The sequence below is a fragment of the Strongylocentrotus purpuratus genome, unplaced genomic scaffold (genome assembly GCF_000002235.5).
Source record: "Strongylocentrotus purpuratus isolate Spur 01 unplaced genomic scaffold, Spur_5.0 spur5_scaffold_8, whole genome shotgun sequence".
Classification (NCBI taxonomy): Eukaryota; Metazoa; Echinodermata; class Echinoidea; order Camarodonta; family Strongylocentrotidae; genus Strongylocentrotus; species Strongylocentrotus purpuratus.
In genome coordinates, this window is record NW_022145614.1 from 28570467 (window position 1) to 28586899 (window position 16433).

Below are 16433 nucleotides of genomic sequence, written 5' to 3' on the forward strand. Positions count from 1 at the left end.
AGAGCAGGGGTAGGTGGATGGGAGGGACAGAGGGAGGGGAGAGAGAGCAGAGGTAGGTGAATGGGAGGGACGGAGGGAGCAGGGGAGAGAGAGAGAGGGTGGGGGGGTGGAGAAGGAGGAGGAGAGAGAGTGATTAAGATACATTACAACTCAAGTAATATTAAATACCCAAAGTCAGGGATATTCCAGCTATGATACTTTCCCCACCCACCCATCATATTGAAGTTAGACAAGCATGCGTAGGAGGCTTTCACTTGTGGGTCATTGAAAGTGAAATGCTTGTATATTTGTAAAGAAGTGCTGTTATACTCATAATAATATCATGATAAGTCCTTTTATATAATGCAGGTACTTTATGAATATACTCTACTACACTTGATATGAAAGTTGGGTAGGAGGTTTGATAAGTTTTAAAGGGGTTGTTTAGGAATGGGAAAGGTACAAACTTGTCAAGCTGTAGACAAATGGCCATTATAGAGAGGTGGCTACTAAGACAGGTTTGACTGTAGAAATGTTTTTCTGTTGAGAGCCAGAAGGGTGTTAACTCTCCGATAAAGTGTATGAGGTAATGCTTTTCTGGCTCCTAATAGGAAGTGTCGTGGTCGAGTGGTTTAAGGCGCTTGACTGGAGAAGCAAAGGGCGAGGGTTCGATCCCGACACGGCACTAATATCCTTTGGCAAGATATTAACCTACACTTGCTACTCTCCACCCAGGTGTTAAAATGGGTAGGATGCGACCGTCATTGTTGGTCAAACAGTTGGTCAAACAGTTGGCTGAATGCTCCCCAGGGAGTGGAGGTTGTGCACACAGTGTGTGCGGGCAAGCACTGAAACCAATGACCGGGGTACTAGTATATTTGTAAAGCGCTTAGAGACGTCCGAGATGTATTAAGCGCTATATAAAAGCTGAATATTATTATTATTATTAAATCATCTGCTGAAATTCAGAAGGGCATTGACTGTATGTAAATTCTCTATGAAATAATAGTTTTCCGACTCTCTGTAGATAAATTAGAAGTTCCCTGTCTAAAATTGAACCATAACCACCACTACCTCAGTGGTAAAGATAGCTTCCTTGCCTTGATTCCCTATTGGTTTCTGTCTTCATCGTAATCACCTTTATCAGCATTTCTTGATGGCTTCTTCAAACACAGATCCTCAAATGATTTTCTTTTCTGTTTAGGGAAAGGAGATTGACAGCATCATATCTGCGTTTCATTTTCATTTTCTATGTATGAAATATAAGTGCATTTGGCTGATGTTTGTCTGATATTTACACCTCAGATTTTACCTGGGAATGTTTTTTGGTTTCTATTCAATCTTTAATACCAGGATATGATGCAAATTGATATTGTATTTAACACCTATATGGTAGGATTATTTCTGTTAATGGTAAAGCACTTACATGTATCATTCATGCATGAAAATCTGTTGGTCCATTTGAAAGAAAGTTTTGTTTTTATTAACTTTTTTTTTTAAAATTAGCAATCTTACTCATTCTTCATATTCATGTGTGCAAGAATATCATATTACACGTCAAAAGGATTACTCTTCAAAAGTATGAAACAAAAAGTCGAAACGGTTTACTTCTTTGGACCGGAGTCTGATGCCACGTTCTTAATTACGCAAGCCTACGTAAACCATATCTGTATAAAGTTGCTTTTCATTGTTTGTGATTTTTCAGCATGATTTAGTCATTTTGTTAGTATTTTTACATGTCTAATGTTTAATTTTTACATGTTTAGAACTACATAGACATTCACTCACAGTAACTTCAAGACAGCTTCTCTCCTGCTGAAATTCCATGACCAATACTCAAGATTTTCTTTTAACAATTCATTTTGCCCCTGATAGAAATTTAAAAAAACACTGCTATAGCTCATCAAGTGATATTAATATGATTCTATGATGGAAATATGACACGATATAACTATAACTTTGCTAACGAGCCACTCAATGTCAAAAGTGTTATTTTATACTACTGACCAAGAAAAAGGCATGAACCTATACACGCAAGGTTGTTTACGCAGATATTTAGTTTTGATGGTAGTTTCGCTTCTCTTATTCTGATTGCGGTGTTAACAAATAAAAACCCATGACACACACTCAGGTATAGGAAACTATTCTGTGTCTAGCGCATGACCTCAGGCTAACAAAGTCATAGTTAAAGTCTTCAGAGTGTGTAATTGTTATTAATATCTGCACGCTTCTTTTTTTACTCTCGATCCGTCATCAAAGTCAAGGCACGGTACACCCATTATGCATCTATACTCCAGTTTCTATGCATGTGATTCCTCACCCTTATGATGTTATTAATGTGCATTTGGGGAAGAGGTAATGTATGCGAATGATAATGATGTAATCTTCAATTTCCGTCACTATAACGTCATATTGTTTTAGCACTTTTTGTGGTAGAGATTGAAACTGTTATCAATTGTTTTGTGGTTATCCCACAGCAAACGTAGTAAAACAGATAGTTGGAATACATAGTTGTACTAATGATGTCATATGACATGTATACTATATCTTTATTGCTTTTATGTTATTTTACACGACTAAAGGGGTGGGGGAAGTATGGTACTTACAAACAAAAGTTTGTTTTGTTTGTTTTGTTTGTTTGTTTTTTTGGGGGGGAACCTAATTTGTTTTTTCATCCAGATGTTCTATGCAGTAGCAATTATAGAGGGGGTGAGGAGGCCAAGCCCCACCCCCTTTAAGCTTTTAAAGCCCCTGCCCCCTCCCCAAGCCCCACCCCCAAATACAAAGGTTATTCTTTAAGAATCATCCTTGATTTTATGAAAAAGTACCCATTTTGTTGGGTATAATGGTTTTCTTTTTCAATCCATTTTTTTAAATGATGATTGGTGTTCATTCATTGTTTGTCACATTCGATGCTTGTCTAGTATACTGCCTTGTCAGATATGCATTGCTAAAATTTGAAAATCAGTTATTCCAATATTGCAAAATTGAGGAAATATATGTTTTAGGGAGATACATGCTTAGTATTGAGAGTACCAACAGGACAGATCAAAATGTACGGATAAGCCAAATGTTATCTGAAATTTTGTTCACTATTACATTAAATTTGTTAGTGTTTGATGTTCATCTCCCTATTGAGATAGCAGATATTGTAAAAAGGCATAATCACATGCTAAAGGATACCTGAAATACTTTTTGGCAAATTTGTTGAAAAATGGCCAGAGGCCGTGTGATGTTGTATGACCTTATGTTGAGGTAATGGAGAAAAAATAAATATATATATATATATATATGTGCATCTGCTTCCTTTTGTCTTTACTTTTGGAATTTCGACATATTTATGCACACAAGTTATTTATACTGACATGTTATTATGTGTGAAATTTGTTGATATGCACTAAAATATGAAATTAGTGTCTTATGTGTGAAATTTGTTGATATGCACTAAAATATGAAATTAGTGTCTTCTCTCATTTGTTTTGCTCTCATTTTGTTAGTGTTTTTTCAATTTCCTTTGTAAAATTCTTTATTGGGTTCATTGCAATGCCAGTGTGCTGCCGTTAATATGTTTATTTCTGTATTCAACACTAAAATTGATTTTTTATTTATCCCATAGAAAACCAACACTTTGTATATTCAAGCCATGTGGGGATTCCCCTTAATGATGTCAGGGGATCCCCCCCCCCCCCGCCATACTTAAGTGTACACAGCTTGTATGGCATGTAATTCTACCTCTTTCTCGATATCTCTCTCTCTCTCTCTCTCTCCCTCCCTCACGTCCTCCTTCTCTCCTTCCCTCTATTCGCTCCCTCCTTCATTTGCTCTCTTTCTTTGTCATTCTTTGAAACAAAAATCAATCCAAAAAGTAAGCTCTAAATTCTGACAATCATAAAACATAATAAGTAGTTCCAGAAATCCAGATTGAGATTACATTTGCGACGGTTCTACTCATTCTAGTTTTTATGTGCCATTAAAACTTTGACATGAACTTAAAAAGAAAGCTCTGTGAATTACTTTCATTAATAAAGTTGTCGGTATTATGAGATGATGTTGAGCTGAATACTTGTCATGAAGTCATGCGATGACATGAGGAATGAAAGGAAAAAAATCAAGAGAAAATAAGACGCCTAGTACGTCTGTGATCAGAGAGAGAGAGAGATTGAGAGAGAATGTGAGAAAGAAAGAGAGAGAGAGAAAGAGTGCATGTGAGGAAGAGAGAGAGAAAGAAAGAAGGTGAGAGAGAGAGAGAGAAAGAGTGCATGTGAGGAAGAGAGAGAGAAAGAAAGAAGGTGAGAAAGAGAGAGAAAGAAAGGATGCGAGAAAGAGAGCGAGAGATATAGAAAAAAGAAGGGAAAGTTAGAGCGCGACATTTATGGCGATTTCTAATATTCTCTCTCTCTCTCTCTCTCTCTCTCTCTCTCTCTCTCTCTCTCTTTCAAGAATAGGTATTGCGACCTTACTTTATACAAAATACGTTTCCTGAATCTCAGACCAAAACAGCATCTATTAAAACATCTCGTATCCAATAGTTTCATCAGTGAATGTAATATTAAAGGTAAAGACCAGTTATGGTCATGCGATTGCATTGTGAAAGAAACGTTGTGGAATCGATCAGAAAAGGTTGATCATCTAGCATCTGCAAGGTTCTGGAATCATCAAAATGATAAGAAATTTGGCCCATTCTTCGTAAAGTTACAAGCACTATACACAGAAAGATGTATATGGGACTACCCTATATCTCTCACAGACCATGAGAGAAACAAATTTACCAAATATATGAATTAGTAGGTGGTTTCCCGGCAAATTTTTTATCATCATGTATTAGTCAAAACATATTCTTTCACATGATTGGTAATGAGAGCTTCCATTTCATTTTTTGAAATTTCCAATACTGGTCTTTACCTTTAAGAACAACTTTAGGGGGAGAGGGGGGGGGGGGGCGGCGAGAGGGTGAAACAATTTTAATGAAAATTGATTTGACAAAAAGTCACAATTTTCTCATTAACATTGTGGTGATCAATCATTGTAGGTTCATCATTTTCACACACAAATTATGATATGCTTGATTATGTTCTGTTCACGTGGAGAAGTGCACTCGGCGATTACTCCGAAAACGCGAACTTGGTAATGAACCCGTTCCCTTGGCGACAGCGTCATTAATTTGGCGGGAAATTGAGACAACCGCTGTCTTGAGAAGCAGGCTTAAGTGACGTCATGACATTATTGACAGTTTGTCTGTAGATATCTTGGAATCGCTCCAGACACAGTATTTGGAGAATAATTTTGGACACGTGGAGCTTTTTGCTGTATCCTGTTTTTGTTTTTATTTATATGTTTTTAGGAGGTTGCTTTATTTTTCACATAAAATAAGCCTTCTTTTTAATTGATCCTTGTATTAATCCCAAGGGAAAAGGAGGATAAATTTCTTGTTAAGAATTGAATTCATATAGCATAAATCCGAGAAATGGTAGGGGGACAAGCTATTCTTGCTTTTTGAATACGGCGATGGGACCTAATGTCTTTTTAGGCGCATGCCCATCACCCAACCATTATTAACCCAAATTTTACATGTTTAAAACGGGTCTCTTTTTCAATTAAAAATAATATACTGTTGTTCTGTTCTTATTGTGAGTGAATTATATATGATTGAATTGAATTGTGTAATGCATTTGGTGCATATTATTGCTAGTAAATGAAATAAGGATATAATTCTGAATCGGGTAGAACATAATAAATATGAGGGTATTTTGGAGGGCGTAGCGGCCGGGGGTCTAAATTCACTGCAAAATGTGTGAAAATTAAATTATCGCCATGGCTCTCAATGGTTGTGAAAATGACAAAAGGGATGGTGGGAGCTGATGGGAATATCACCTCTCATCGATTTTATATCTTGGAATTGATTTTAAGATCGATTTTAAGGCTTGATGAAACACCTCCTGGAAGGATAATACAGGTTGGGGAAATTCAAAAAACCCAATTTGTTAAAGCCCTGCATGGTGTAGGTCTACTGATAATGGCATAATTATAATGAAAATGGAGCGAAGCATGATAACCCGGTGAAAATGAATGATGATGATGATAAGGAGGATGAGGGGGGCGGGGGTGTTGAAGAGAAGGAGGAGGAGGAAATGTTGAATGGGCGTGTCAACCCGCCCCCCCCCCCCCCACATCCACACACACAGCGCCCCTGTATAGCGACACCCTGATTGTTTGAAAATATCAGTCTGTTATGGTTTTAGTAAGATAAATATAGAAACATGTCAGTGATGTTTAGTACTATTCTGAAGACAAAAAAAACATACCCCGCGCACGATTGTACAACGCCCTTTAGTGAATCCGGTATATGGTAAACAGAAAATGGGCTAAAACATTCACACCACACCCAAACATATCATCTCAATATTATCCTTGGTGTATTTCCCTTCAATTTACCACGAATCCAGATGATAGTTAAAAGGCAATCGTGATTCATTATGAAAGGCAACCTAATAGTTTTACATCAGGCAAGATATATTTCCTTTCCAAATGAGATACACCTCCGAGCAATACATTTATATTTCTTTCATTTCCTGAGCCTGAATTGTCAAAGATTTTCGTGAACACTGGGATTTTTACGACACAAAAATAAGAAGGCGGACGTGGCGAAAATAAAGTACGGAAATTTCAAAAATAAGGTATTATGATAAAAGCATCATCCCAATTAAAGGCCCACTGCACTACTGGTAGCTACTTGCGCCCTCTATATAACAAACAATGCCTAATCGGTGACCATTGGTCCCCCATGATCCTCTTTTTCTTATGTTAACTGAGAGCTGAGTTGATGAGATAACCACCTGTCCAGTGACCTTGCAGAGCGGTCTAATCCCTCCTGTAAACTGCGGCAGATAAGCTTTAAATACGATTGTGATAATTACCAACATGATAAAAACCAAAAAGTTGGAGAACTGCCAGCTTCATGTATAGCACGGCAAGTTGCAAGTATCCATTTTCAACTCGAATAGAATACCAATTAGAATGACAAGCCTAGAGAGGCGTGGTTTCTTGTCAACAGAGAGTAATATTTACTCACTGAAATTAGTCGTATTTTAAAGATCATAATCAAGTCTATTAAAATTGTCAGTTATCTTTAACCGAATGAATAATAAAAATAAAGTCGAATAACGACGTGATTAACTGACACTCAACGGCGTCATCGAAAGAGAGGGTTTAACAACTGCCCCTCCCCACCCATTGAAAATTAATGTTACAAAATATAATTGCCTTTTTTATTGTCAGTTATCTTTAACCGGATGAACAATAAAAATAAAGTCGAATAACGACGTGATTAACTGACACTCAATGGCGTCGTCGAAAGGGAGGGTTTAACAACAACCCCGCCCCCCTCCCCACCCGTACAACATTAATGTTACAAAATATATGTGCCTTCTTTTTTTATCACTGTCGGCAAATATAATGCTATCACTGTTTTTGTTTTGTTTTAATTCTTAATAATTTTCGACTAACATGTTGACTTACTTGGCCCGACACCCCCCCCCCCCTAAAAAATTATATCACCGCCCACTGCCCATGTTGGACATTGTCTGAATGTAACCATATATGGGCCGAGGCCTGCATGAACGAACGGGGCAGGGCGTAACGGGTGCAGTCTTCTTACTCAGGGAAATTACGTCATTAATGCAAATATCCTCTCGGCCAGTGTGGAGCCGTCAAATGATTAGCCGGTGACACCACTCTCAGCGTTTCTATTTCTTCTTCTTACATCATCGAGTCTATATACCCCCCGATACATAATTCATCTATTCTAACAATGATAGTTACATTTCTGAATAACAAAAAATATATCCATCGACTATAAAGTAATTTTGAGTCTACCCTTCCATTCTTTTAAATCTCCTCTGAAGTGTTGGGAGCCCCAAATTCGTCAAACAATTCACTTAAATTGTATCATAATGTGAAAGAGGGTGCCATTTAAGACACACTTCTGCAAAAATCCCCCCCCCCCCACAAAAATGGGGGGGGGGAAATGTGTTTGAAGACAAATATTGGTAAAAAGAATACAATTTTGTTTTTATGAATTCTGTTGAACGCAGAAATTTGTATTCTTTAATCAATATTCGACTTCAAACACTGTGTTTTAAAACCTTTTTCACATTATGATACAATTTAAATGAAATTTTGACATCAAATTTTGGGGGCTCCCAACGCTTAAAATACTAATTGTGATCAGTTTATCTCCCTGTCAATGTGGAATAATATCAGGCAATTTTACTACATTGTCAAAAAGGGGGTGAGGGATGACGAAATGTAGGAGCATTTTGTTATCTCTTCGCCCTGACCCGAATGTATTCCCACGAAAATGGTTCTAAATAGGATAATGACGCAACCCATCGCCGCCCCCCCCCCTCTCCCCCTAAAGTTGTTCTTAATATTACATTCACTGATGAAACTATTGGATACGAGATGTTTTAATAGATGCTGTTTTGGGCTGAGATTCAGGAAACGTATTTTGTATAAAGTAAGGTCGCAATACCTATTCTTGAAACACTCTCGCTCGATATACCGCCCCGCCTTTTTTTCTCCTCCCCCCCCCCTCTCTCTCTCTCCCTTTCTCTCCCTCTCTGTTCCGTTCACTGGAAATTGACATTTTCACTCTCTCTTTCTCTATTATGTTCAAACACCAAACACCATACGTCGATTTTGATAACTGTGGTATGCTAACAACCTTGACCATGATCATGGCCTGCGAACTGATTATTGAAACAATGCCAACATTCAGAAGTACCCGGATACATCCGGTCGCGGTTTTGAGTCCTGCATCCGACATTCGATCTCTCAAGTGATACACATGCATCATCTATAGTCTGTAATATCAGACTCTAATTTGACACTTTACCACAATTCTTGAAGACTTGAGCAGAGCCTAGCTCTGTCACTCTCTGGTTGTATCTAAGTACAGAGCCTATGGCGTGCAGTAGACCGTGCAGTCGGCATAGTCTCACAGGAGTCACAGCTCAGACAATCTGTTACGCATAACAACTGACAAGGGTCTGTGCATGTAGACTATGTATCATCCTCTCATTAAGCATGGACACACCCATTGCTTGTCATACAGGTGCCAGCAAACGTGAAGTGTCTTCCATTTCATGAAATTGATACAAAATGATAACACGCGACATAAATGATTTATTTCGAAAACAATTACAAGGCTATCTAAAACTATAACGTGTAATAACGTGTTTGACGATGTTGAAAATGAAATAATGAAATTTTAAAAAAAATAGATAAAAGAAACTATGAATGAAATAGGAAGAATGGGATAGAAAGGATGTTGATTCAAGAAATGAAAACAGAGATAACAAGGGCGACAAACAAAATATTAGAGACATGTTCGTGCCTGTATGCAAGGACGCATTTTTCACATTCTTCGCTATCTACTTGATATAGCTGAGGCTGATGCTATTCAAAGATATCATTTTAAAGTGAAATTGAAACTGATTGAAGTCATAGCATGGTCCTGTAATAATCATGATAGCCACAGAGAAATGGACGTTGGAATGGCTAAACTTAAAATGTGATAATTTGACAAGATTCGATGAACTCGATTTGGGGGAGGGGGGGGGGGGGTGTCAAAGGTCAAGTCGAAGATTTTTGCCCTACCTATCATATCTAACATTTCAATTCAATTTTATTTCCAAAACCCAAAACACATAAAAGAATACTTATGCCTACATAAAATTAACATTAAATGTCATTTACAATATAGCATAGAAAATGAAACTTATTTGTAATTATACGATATCTATTGTCGATAAGTAATACACGCAAGTTTGGATACACTTGGTAACATTGTTCAGACGAGAGAAATTGGTGCTAAATAAGTGACTTTATGCTAGATGTAAAATTAAAAATAATCTGATAGTTTGAGCGAGAACAGACCAATATTAATGATAAAAATTGGGAAAAACTGATCAGATCGATTTCTAAATTCTCCAAACCATATTTTTACAATTTAATCAAATTTTAGGTGAATGTAAATCGTCACAAAGCAATGAATCTGCTGTATATACCATTCCAAACATGTAAGTGTTGACAGATTTTTAAAAGCCTGTTTTATCAAGAAGTTACTAGTAACTTCTTGGTTTTTATGTCTTATTTTCATGGACAAACGGTTGGGAAAATTCAAAAATTGGTTGGGGGAATTTACTGTTAGAGGGAGTTACACATTGACGCCTACAAAGAAAACAATAAATATCTTTGTGGTTTGAGAATTTTTTCAGGATATTTTGCATGTTAAAGGGTTAGTACAGTAAAAAAAAAAATATAATAAGTAACATTTCAATAAAAAATTATGCAGTTTTTTCATCAACTTCAACAATGTTAAGAGAGTTTATTGTATGTAATTTCCTTATCACCAGATAACACAAGTCCGTTCCTCTTATCACTTGTTAATGTGTTCTTCTCTCCCCATGCATATAGCGCGTGTCAAATTAACTTGCACTTGTACTGATCTTGTTGCCCGTTGCATAAAACTTGCCACTGATGGTAAATTTTGCCATCAACCATGTCAACATCACTCAACACCCAATACAATCAAGGTTTTTAATGAAAGTTTCCATTAATGATAAAGTTAATGCAATAAGGACTTCATTTTAGTATTTGACCATTGTTTTAGATGCACTCTATTTGTGGGGTTCTCTGATGGGGCTCTAGCAAAGACACGTGACACTGATAAACTAAAATTAAATTTGGAGGTATTTCTATATCGGGGGCCTTCATCAAGGCCTTTTTCTATTTCAGATCAATATAATTGGTGATACAATCCATGAAAATAGATAACACCTTACCTGGGCTAAAAATAGATATTTTGTTTTAAATACAGTGATTCACAATAAGTAAATACAACCCTTGTGTTTTGAAGGATCTTGTTTTTGTAGCTTGTTAATGTACTGATTCGCGAGTGACATCATTTTTGCTGATAGTCTGAACACAGTGGAAGGAATTGTTATTCAAATTGATCTCCATGGCCATGCTTTATTATTGTGAAGACAACGCCAAGTCTGCCACGCACAAAGCAGTTACGATACACGTGGAACTTGTGAGATCATCAACTTGTCACATGATTTTATGACACACCCCCAACGGGGATTCCCCTTATCATACGCTAAATTTAGACACCGCACGCGCACTCTCGCTCTAAGATGACGTCATATCGTCCCATCGTTTTGAACACGGTACCACAGTAGTTAGTCTTTTTTGCAAACCCGTTTACCTCACCATCAAGCCTCAGCTGACAATCTGTGAATTTGATACCGTATCATTATTATCATACATGCCAAAAAGCGGGAAAATGAGATCATTAGATTCTTATGATACACCAAATTGTTTCTTTATAAAATAAACATACTGTAAACCTACTCTGTATGCATTCTATGTTACAGACTCCCCTCCCACGAAAACTACCGTGGTAGGGGGCCGGTATCAAGAATGGCAAAATTACTTAAATCAGTGACAGCAGTAAAAAAAAAAAAAAATGTATGTTTACACCACTCCACACAATAAGAAAAATTTGCTTTTAGGTCCATTACATACATATTATTTATCATTTTCAATAATTTGTTGTTGCTCAGTCGAATCGTATGCTTGTTTTCATGTCTGCGGCGTAGCCTATACGGCACGTTCGCTTCACTTCGCGATGGAAAATTTTTCCCACATAAAAAAAATATAGTAAACAAATAAACCGGCTTGAACTGCAGATGTGTGCATTGTGTACGGCAAAGCGAGTTCGAACTTGTTAGCTTTGGCTTGGCCTTGGATTTGCTTGGTGGTAGTGGGTGGGAACAAAATTTGCTACGTCATACCTCCATTTCATTCAAAAAAGCTTCATCATGTTTATCAAAATGGCGGCATGGGCTTTTGTGGTATCTCGTAACTGGGGGGCCACGGATTAATCCGAATTTGGCCCTTGTTATTTATTTGAAATAAATGATGAAGGAGCAGATGATAGGAAGACATGTTTTTCCATTAAAATTATGGTTGTATGTAGTTGGCCTATATTTGCAAAATGCCATCAATACTGGCTGATTAATTATTAGGGCTATATCATAAACAATATCTGCATACAACATTTCATGGTAATCATAGTTTATTTATAATTCATTAAACAGACCGCCACTGTTTAAATACAGGATAAACTCTTGAAACTTGAATCGCGCATAATATTAATAGCCATGCAGGCCTATTAATCACAATGAGCTGATCATGATCTATGAACGATGGGGCATATGGTTATTGTAGTGCCTGATATCAGATGCATTGTTAAAAGTTTAATAGACGATATCGGTTTGACTAGTAATGCTTATTTACCAGGCAATACATGCAACTTGTTTCGTTTTCAATGAATTTCATTAAATATTTCATGGACATGCATATTTTGTATGTGTCTCCTAGCTTCATTAACGAAAATCCTTGACGCTTTGATAACACAATAGCATGAACTTTAAACGGAGCGTAGCACTGTTTATGTAAATATTTATTCATTATTAAAATATAATCCCATCAGGGCTCAAATTAATTTTTTGCCCACGGGGGCTCTTCCAAAAGAAAAAGAGCCCCCGTGAGCCTTCTCACGGGGGCGATTTTAGTGCTGACGGGGGCTCTTATTTTACTACAAATTTCCATTCAATTGGTACCCGTGAAACTCCTTGGTATTTTATCATTATAATTTATCTAAGTCGGTATTTTTCCTCTTAGAAATTTACTTGTTACATTGCTGTTATTGACTTTTATTCCCGTGAGGACATTTTCTCCATTTCTTCCCGTTCTGCAAATAATTTCCTCCTCATTATTCGGAGCAACCTTATTTACATTCTTTTTTTACTTTTAGTCTTTACCAAATCCTTCCAAAACACAGGGGTGGGTCAAGCTTTTTGCTAAGGTTGGGGGGGGGGGGTACCCCAAATAACGATGTGGAGCATCGTCCACGAGCCGCGTAGCGGCGAGGCGATTTTTGTTGTTGCTATTTTGAACCCCCGTAAGTGGTGTTTTCCTGGCATCTATAACATGCGGATCGTCGTCCACGAGCCGCAAAGCCGCGAGACGATTTTTTTGGTGCTTTTTTGAACCCCCGTTAGTGATGTTTTCCTGGCATCTACTGATATCTACTATACTGTGTAGGTCTGGACACATGATAGCATTTTTCTTTGCACATCACATTTTTCCTTGGCAGCCCAAGGGGGAGGGGGGGGGGGTTAAACCCCCTAAACCGCCTAGATCCACCCCTGCAACATCTTATGCCTTCTTCTTCTTCTCAATATTGATTTACTGGTCGGGTTACATTATTTGCGGGTCTTTAAGAATCACCAGATTTCAGAGGATTCAAACTTTCACAACGAAAAACTTCTCCATGTTTCAGTCCTTGCGCGATTGTCGATCTCCAGCTCAAGCAGATATTGGGCGTCAGCGTGCACACCGGTACTACCAGCGCAGTATAGCCACTGTGCTGACGGCCGCACCGCGAGCTTCCGTTGTTTGTATCGGGAATACTCGTAGAGATGGTAGAGAAAGCGCCATCTAAGTTCCATTTCATTGGTTTAAGGTTTGAAAATGAATACTCAATATTGTGTTAAAGTTATATCAGAAAAGATAATCTTAATTTTATAATTCCACGGGGGCGATTTTTAATTTTGCAATCGCCCCCGTGAGCAACCTGACGGGGGCGATTATGGAGCTCACGGGGGCGAATCGCCCACCGCCCCCGTGTATTTTGAGCGCTGAATCCCATGCATATATGATTATGATTTTTTTTTTAACATCATCATCATCATCGTCATCGGCATTATCATTACAATTTTTTTTTTTGTAATCATCACCATCATCAATACATCGTTACCACCACCGCCACTACCATCATCGTCACCGTGGTTATAGCCATCACCACCATCCTCATCAAACACTACCATCACCACCACCACCACCACGATCACATCAGCCACACCCACCTTCTTAGTTCTTCCTTCTTTTTCTTCTTCTTCTTCTTCTTCTTCTTCTTCTTCTCCTTCTCCTTCTTTTTCTTCTTCTTCTTCTTCTTCTTCTTCTTCTTCTTCTTCTTTTTCTTCTTCTCCTTCTCCTTCTTCTTCTTCTACTTCTTCTTCTTTTTCTTCCTCTTCTTCTTCTTCTTCTTCTTCTTCTCCTTCTTCTTCTTCTTCTTCTTCTTTTTCTTCTCCTTCTTCTTCTTCTTCTTCTTCTCCTCCTCCTTCTTCTTCTTCTTCTTCTTCTTCCTCCTCTTCTTCACTATACCTCCACCACATCCCAATGTTAATCATCCATCATGTAGAAGTGTTGTGGTCTAGTTGATCAGTCTCCGGACTGTGATCCACAAGGTACGTTGTTCGAATCCCTGCCTGATTTATTCTTTGAATGCACTCATGATGTGATATGCAAGTTATACAAGAGCGGTATTTTATAGTTTTATCCTAACCATCATCATTATCATCATTATCATCACCTTTATCACTGCCACCATCAGCACATTCTATTCTTTTCCGTTTCTGACGTCGCCATCGTTGTCGCCAACACCACCACCATCTTCTTCTTCACCATCATCATCATCATTATCATCATCACCATCAACATCGTCAACGTCGCCATCATCCTCACCATCACCATCATCATCATCAACACCGTCATCATCACCACAACCACCATCATCATCACCATCACCATCATCTTCTTCTTTCTTTTCATCATCACCATCATAACCATCATCTTCACCGTCAGCATCATCACCGACATCATTATCCTTATCACCATCATCTTCTTCTTCCTTTTCATCATCACCATAACCGTCATCACCATCACCATCAATCATAACCATCATCATATTCAGCGTCAGCATCATCATCATTACAACCATCATCATATATCATCACCACCACCATTATCATTATCATCTTAATCAATCACCATCGACCAACACTACCACCTTCATAAGTCACCATCATCCACATGTAAACCGTTCTACCAGTATAAACTCCAATTAGACTACACATCCTCCAAGTAGATATCTAATTACACTCGCACGCCCAGCCCATCAGAGCTATGGAAGAAATGAGTCACGACCCAGATTCTATAATAGAAAATTGAGATGATTGAGTAGTTGTAGTGAAAAAGGTGATGTCGCTCCTCTCTAATATTGCATCATCCTTATCCCAGGACCCACACCCCTACTTGGATCAACGATGATGTGTGTGTTTAGAGCATTTTTTTTTCTTCATAAAGATAATAAACAAATAATTTTGAAGATGAAAATAAAATCTTTTATTTTGTTTATATACTTTTCTATATCTTTTTTATTTACAAAGTTTACAATTAGGAACCAAGGGGTTTACATGATCTGAGGGGTAACTAACCCAAAAGAACAAAATTGTTCTTCCTTTTTTAATGGGACTTATTATGACTAATGTACTAATAGCTGGTATTCCATACATGCACACACACACACATCAAAGTCAATTTTAGCTACTGCCAAACATCAAACATGGAAGAACTTTCGTCTCTTTCTTTCTATTTCTCTTCCCCTCTCTCTCTCTCTCTCTCTCTCTCTCTCTCTCTCTCGTTCCCTTTCTCTTTCTTTCTCTCTCGCTCTCTCTCTGTCATACTCTCTATCTTTCCATCACTGTGTTTACTATTTTTCCTTCCATACATAAAATGCTCAATTAGTTTCCATCTGAAATATCCACAATCACATCCACAATATATCATGCTTGATGCAAAAGAACACAAATAGTTTGAAGGACCAGAAAATTAGTTTTTACATATTTTATATGTCATCCTTTCAAAAGAGCCAACATCATATAATTTGTCAACAGATATATAAATCTTTGCAATATGAAATATACAAAATCACCAAGCCATGTCCAGTAATGTACAAATTTTCAATGATTATTATTTCATATAAAACTAGGTCATACCCATGATAATTTACATAAATCCTCCTATAATATATAAATGTGTAATTTTTGTTTCAGTCTGAACATATGAAAAAAGATTTATTTTGGTTATAACTACACATTAAACTGCATTTATTCAAGGTTGATGCGTGAGCCCAAAAAAATTAATATAACATGTAGATATTTATTTTTGAAAAATACATGTAAGATTACTATGTAAGATGAGTCAAAAGAATTATTAAAACAAAATTAAACTATAGATTCTTGTACAGAGATTGAAATAAGATAAAAACTTCACAAAAGATGAGAATACAAACATAAATTTACAAACACTCAAGATTTTGGCTATGTAGTACCAGCATTATAGATTTCAGTTAACATAATTTTATGTGTTCTTTTTTACAAAACGATTGAAGTTAAAATCAAAATTTACATCAACGAAATGGTATTAAAAAGAAAATAGTAAAATACACACATGTAGATGCACTAGAATAAAGGAGCTAAGCT

General features: G+C 37.2%; 1 protein-coding gene across 1 annotated transcript in view; it reads right to left on the reverse strand.

Moving 5' to 3' along the window:
• Positions 1–15780: 15780 nt before the first annotated feature.
• LOC100893285 (CCAAT/enhancer-binding protein alpha) overlaps positions 15781–16433 on the reverse strand; it is a 2541-nt gene continuing 1888 nt past the window's right edge. The window contains exon 1 of the mRNA XM_003725280.3: positions 15781–16433. This exon is cut by the window's right edge and continues 1888 nt beyond it. The gene's annotated coding sequence lies outside the window, so the exon portion shown is untranslated.